This window comes from Pteropus alecto, unplaced genomic scaffold (assembly GCF_000325575.1).
Source record: "Pteropus alecto unplaced genomic scaffold, ASM32557v1 scaffold381, whole genome shotgun sequence".
Taxonomy (NCBI): domain Eukaryota; kingdom Metazoa; phylum Chordata; class Mammalia; order Chiroptera; family Pteropodidae; genus Pteropus; species Pteropus alecto.
Genome location: NW_006431050.1, coordinates 106,610 through 113,129, shown reverse-complemented (window position 1 = coordinate 113,129; position 6,520 = coordinate 106,610). Strand labels below are relative to the sequence as shown.

Below are 6,520 nucleotides of genomic sequence, written 5' to 3'. Positions count from 1 at the left end.
GCAGCTAGCCTTGGTTTCTGGTGCTGTTCCTTAAGGCAACTATAAGCACAGCATCTGTGGATTGCTTGCTGAATCTTAATAGGTGGCCCCAGAGGGGCACAGGCTGGGGCTAAACTTGGCCAGCAGCTGAACTCCTCCTAGGACTGTGCCAATGGACGCCTACTACAGAAGGCCACACTTATAAGACCGGGAGATGTAAGAGAGTTGCTTAGTATATAGAAACAGAAACAGAAAGGTAGCCAAAAGGGGAAGGCAATGAAGTAGAAACCGTATGAGAGAACAAAACAGAGATCCAGGAATAATGGAGTCAAGCAATATAACAGATGCAGAGTACAAAACACTGGTTATAAAGATGCTCAATGAAATTAAGGGAAGAGTAGACAAACTCAGTGAAATTTTTAACAAAGAAATAAAAAAACATAAAAATGGAAATGGAAAATATAAAAGATAACCAGTCAGAAATACATTATCTGAGATGAAGAGTAAATTAGAGGGCATCAACAGAATGGATGATGAAATGGATTGAACCACCAATATAGAGGGTGGGGAAGCCAAGGACACCTAATGAGAAAGAGAAGACAATAGTTACCAAGAATATAATAATAATTAAGGAGCCTATGGGACAAAATTAATTGTAACAACATTCGTGTCATGGGGCTACCTGAAGAAGGAGAATAAGTACTTGAATATATATTTGAAGAAATAATGACAGAAAACTTCACTCACCTGGTGAAGAAAATAGACATATAACCTCAGGAAGCTTAGAGAGTCCCAAGAAAGAGGAACCTGAAGATTCTCACACCAAGACACATCATAATTAAAATGTCAAAGGTTAAATACAAAGACAGAATCGTAAAAGCAGCAAGAGAAAAGCAGTGAGTTATCTACAAGAGAGCATCCAAAAGACTGGCAGCTGATTTCTCAAAAGAAGCTATTCAGGACAGAGGGCTTGGCACAAAATATTCAACTTGATGAAAACCCAGGATCTACAATCAAGAATACTTTATCCAACATAGTTACCATTTATAGATGAAGGACAGATAGTTTCCCAGACAACAATAAGCTAAAGAAACTCATCAACACCAAGTCAGTATTACAGGAATTGTTGGAGGAACTTCTTTAAGAAGAAAAAACATGTATCAAAAACATGAATAAAGAATGGTAATAACTACATATGTATCAACAAGTACCTTAATGGAAAAGCATTAAGTGCTCAAACCAAAAGATAGGAAAGACGAATGGATAAGAAAAGAAGACCCTTACATATATTGACTCCAAGAGCCTCACAAAGATTAAAAGACACACACAGTCTAAAAAGAAGGGCATGGAAAAAGATATTACCTTGATGGACCTAGAGGGTATTGCGCTGAATGAAGTCAGATAGAGAAAGACAAATATCACATGATTTCACTACATATGGAATCTAAAAAACAAAGTAAACAATAACTACAGCAGAAACAAAATCATAAATGCAGAGAATATTTTGAGGGTTCCTAGATGGGAGGCAGGGTTGGGGAGATGATGAAAAGGGCAAAGGGATTAAGAAGTACAAATGAATAGATATAAAATCGTTGTGGAGGTAAAAAGTGTAGCATAAGGAATATAGTCAACAATGTTGTAAAAACTATGTAAGGGAGTAGAGAGCTACTAGATTTAGTGGAATGACCCATTCATGAGTTATATAGATCTCTAATCACTATGCTGTACGATTAAAACTAATATGTTATTTTATGCCAACTATAATTGGAAAACAAATTCATTGAATTGTACAATGTATTTATGAGCAAGTAATTATCTATTATATTTCAATAAAGCCGAGGAGGAAAAGAAACTCACTTTAGAACTAAGGACATACATAGTTTGAAAGATTATATATATTATGATATATATATCATGCTAATTAGTAACCAGAAGGTAGCAAAAGTATTTATACTAATATCAGACAAAACAGAATTTAAGTCAAAATTCTTACATGAGACAAAGAAAAATATTGTATAATAATAGGATCAAATCTTCAAAGTGATATAATAATCATAAAAAGATATTCACCAAATATCAGGGTTCTTAAGTACATAAAGCAAAAGTTGATAAAATTTAAATAATAAAAACATAACTCTACTAAAATAGATGTCATTATCCCACTTTCAGTTGTGAAAAATATTAGAGAATATTAACATGAAAATAGAAAATTTGAGCAACACTATAGCCTGGACAATGACAGACCACTTTTCCTAACAATAGAAAAACACACATTTTTTTAAGTGCACATAAAACATTCTCTAGAATAAACCACATGTTAAGCCACCAAACATATCTTAATACATTTTAAACATATTGAAATGATACAAAGTGTATTTTTCATCACAATGGAATAAAACTAGAAGTCAATACCAGAAGGAAAACTGGGAAATCTAGTTATGTGGAAATTAGACAATATACTCTTAAACAACCAATGTAAAAGAAAAAAATTACAAGACAATTTGAAACTTTTTATGAGACAAGTGAAAATGAAAAAAAAAAAAAAACACATACTAAAACCTACAGGGAGCAGCAAAAGCAGTGCCAAGAGAGAATGCATAGTTGTAAATGTTTACATTCCAAAAGAAGTGTCTCTTGAAACCTATAAAATGTTATTAGCCAAATCACCCATGCTAAATTAAAAAAAAGAGAAGTGTCTCAAATCAGCAACCTAAGTTCATTCCTTAAGAAACGAATAAAGTAAACTCATAGCTAGAAAAACAAAGGATAAAAGTAGAGAATGACATATAGACAAAATAGGGAATAGTAAAAACAATAAAGAAAGTAAAAACAAAGAGTTGTTTTGTTGAAAGATCAACAAGGCTAATAAACAGTGAACTAGATTCACTAAGAAAAAAGGGTTAAGACTCATAACTAAAATCAGAAATAAAAGGGTCATTATTATTGGTTTACAAAAAAAAAATAGTTTATGAGTATACTATGAACAACTGTATATCAAAAAAAAGAGTAACCTAGATGAAATAGACAAATTTATAGAAACAAACAACTACCTAGTATGAATTATGAAGAAATAGTAAATCTGAATGTGTCTACCCCATTAGTGATATTGAATGAGTAAGAAAAAGATATCTCAACAAATAAAAGCCCAGGACCAGATGGCTTCACTGGTGAATTTCATCAAACATTTAAAGAAAAGTTAATACCAATTCTCCTCAAACTTTTCAAAAAATTGAAAGGGAAGAAAGACATTTATGTCATACTATAATAACAGCATCACCCTGTTGTCACAGAGCCAGACAAAGATACACTAGAAAAGTACAGACTAATATTTTTTTATAAAGACCAATGCAAAAACCTTCAACAAAAGTTTAGCAAACCAAAACAACAGCATAGGGTATACATTGCTATTCCAAATGGGAGAAATTAAAAAAAAGAAGAAAGAGGTCTTGTGTCCCACGCAAGTTCACAACCTAAAAGGAAAATTTCCATTAGATATTTTTTTAGGTGAAGCACCACTTGGTTGTCCTCACAGATTGCAAGGACCTTGTCAATCCCTTATTTTTTTTATTTTTTATTTTTTACACTTACAGCACCTTGTTTTCCTAGGTGGTCTACCATCCTAGTACTAACCAGGCCCGACCCTGCTTAGCTTCCAAGATCAGATATAATTGGGCTTGTTCAGGGTAGCATGGCCATAGACCCATTAGATTTTTAAGACTTGAGAATAAGGCTCTTTGTCATCATACTCTTGTCTTCTGCCTACAAGGAAGTGTTTTCACAAACTTGGCCTTGAGCAATAGCTCTGCCTCCTCAGACCTGGGTATAAACAACAAGTACCACTAAAATCTAGGTGATAGAACCACCCTCTGAAACCAAGGATGTGGCTCTGACATCTGAAGTTGAAGGTGGACCATTCTCTGAAATGGAGAAGGTGGACCTGCTCTCTGAAATCAAAGACACAGCCTTGCCTTTCAGGTTTGTATCCTCTGTAGTAGCAGTGGCAGTTCTGCAGATTTATGAACTACATGTAGGTTCATTTCTTCTTGTTCTTAAAAAATAACACATATTTACAGCCAAATAGGGGTTTTCGTTTGTTTGTTTGACTCTTTTTGTAGAATCACAGAAGGCTGACAATTTATTTTATATTTTCTTCCTATCGATACAGTCGGACTGTGTTTCTGCTGGTATAAAATTCTAATTACCTTGTTGTCCTCCCCCTGCAATTTATAGGGATCTAAGCTAGGAGATAAGAGGCTTCTCCATAGATCTTTCTAGGATACTTGCATCTCTAATCCTAGAGACTGTTGAGATGGCTGATTGGATCCATGAGTAATCTTCATAATCTCATTTAAATTGTTGTTCAATCACCTTGATGTATTTTCCAGAAATACTTTAACATTTCTTTCTTTCTTTCTTTCTTTCTTTCTTTCTTTCTTTCTTTCTTTCTTTCTTTCTTTCTTTCTTTCTTTCTTTCTTTTTGCTAAATAGATGGAATAATAATTTTCCAAAATTTCAAGTTCTGGTCTCTTTTTTATTATAAATGTTTTCTTAAATTTCTCTTTTTCCTCTTGCACTTTAATAGTAAAAAAAAAAGACAAGAAAAAAAAAAAACAGACCACATGTCCAATACTTTGCTTCAGGGATTTCTAAGATGCGGGAAAATTCCAATGTGGAAGACAAAATATTATATTAAGACAAGTTATTTCAAGAAACACACTAAAAAAGTATAATAATCAGGACCCTTATTTGTTAATTGATCTACAAATTTTTCTCAGCCATGAACATTTGCCAGTGCTTGGTCATTTTCCTCGATAGTAGGGGTCAGCAAACTCTAACCCATTGGTCTAACCCAACCTACCACTTCCTTTTGTAAATAAAACTTTATTGGAATACAGCTACATTTATTTGTTTCTATATTGCCTATGGCTGTTTTAATGCTATAACAGCAGATTTGTATAGTTTTGAGATCATAGAGTCTATAAAATTAAAAATATTTTTATGTTGTTTTTTTACCAAAAATGTTTGCCAAATTCACTTTATAAAACATGGCATAATATAATTTCCCTACCAAAAATGCTTATGTGAAACATTGTGGTTTACATAAAAATATTATAATATATGCTCAAAGATTTATCCTTTATTTGAAGTACATGAAATAGCAATTATGTGTTTATTATGTTATATACTATTTAAAAAACTACTAAGCAAAATTACCTTATAACACTAAACATCTATTTTATATAAAGAAACAAAATCTCCCATGTAAATAAGTAGAGATTGAGAGTATTATATTGTATAAATATATTATAATTTAATAAATCAATCCTCTATTGTTGGATATTCATTTTTTATATGTATTGCCAAGATTGAACTCTTCTAACTTGACACTTGGGGGCATATTTACTATTATTTCTTAGAATAAATATGTAGAAATGGAATTTTTGAGTCAAAGAGTATACACACTAAAAGTTTGGACACATGTCAAAATACCACATGAAAATTTGTGTCAGCGTATACTCCCTGAAACCTCATGTTCAAGTGGGAGGCAACATAGAAAAATGACTACACAGGGTGGACTTTGGAGTTGAATTGCCTGGATGCAAATTGCAGATTCAGCATTCATGAGCTATGTGACTTTGGACAAGTTACATTACTTCTTAATGTCTCAGTGTCCTCATCTAAAATGTAGATATAACTTACAGAATAAGAAAATACATATTCTGCTATACAGAAGCATTTTAGTTTGATAGAGTTCCATTCATTTTTTTTTTCTTCAATTTTATTTTACTTCCCTTGCCTTTGAGGTCAAATTCACAAAATCTTCTCTAAGACCAAGGTCCATAGGTTTAGTACCTATGTTTTCTTCATTTTATTGTTTCAGGTCTTATATTAAGGTTTTTGATCCATTTTGAATTAATTTTTGGTGTATGATGACAGATAGTACTCTATGTTTATTCTTTCGCATGTGGCTTTCCAGTTTTCCTAGCACCAGTTATTCTCCATTTTATGCTTTAGGTTCCTTTGTCTACAACCATTTGGCTATATATTTGTGGGTTTATTTTCTGGCTCTCATTTCTGTTCAGTTTGCCTGTGTGTCTGTTTTCCTGACAATACCATGCTGTTTTTATTATTGTCACTTTGTAGAATAGTTTGAAATCGGGAAGGGTGATACATCTTGCTTTTAACGAAACAAAAAGGAAACCAACAGAATAGAAGATATTTGCAAACAACACCTCCATTAAGGGATTAACATACAAAATACACAAAGAACTCATACGACTCAATAAGAAAGAACAAACAATCCAATTTAATTAATTAATTAATTTTTATGGTGACATTGTTTAACAAAATCCAATAAGTTTCAGCTGTGCACTTTAACAGTAAGGCATATATATATTTACACTGTGTGTTCACCTCCCATAGTTAGAATTTTTTGGCCACCACATATTTGACCCCCTTTACCCTGCCTACCTCCCCCTCCTCTTCTCCTCTACCCTCTAGTAACCACTAGTCTATTGTCCATGTCCATGAGTCTCTGTTC

General features: G+C 32.8%; 1 pseudogene; it reads right to left on the bottom strand.

The window, feature by feature from the left end:
• Positions 1-3,560: 3,560 nt before the first annotated feature.
• LOC112486199 lies at positions 3,561-3,679 on the bottom strand (annotated as a pseudogene).
• Positions 3,680-6,520: the final 2,841 nt, after the last annotated feature.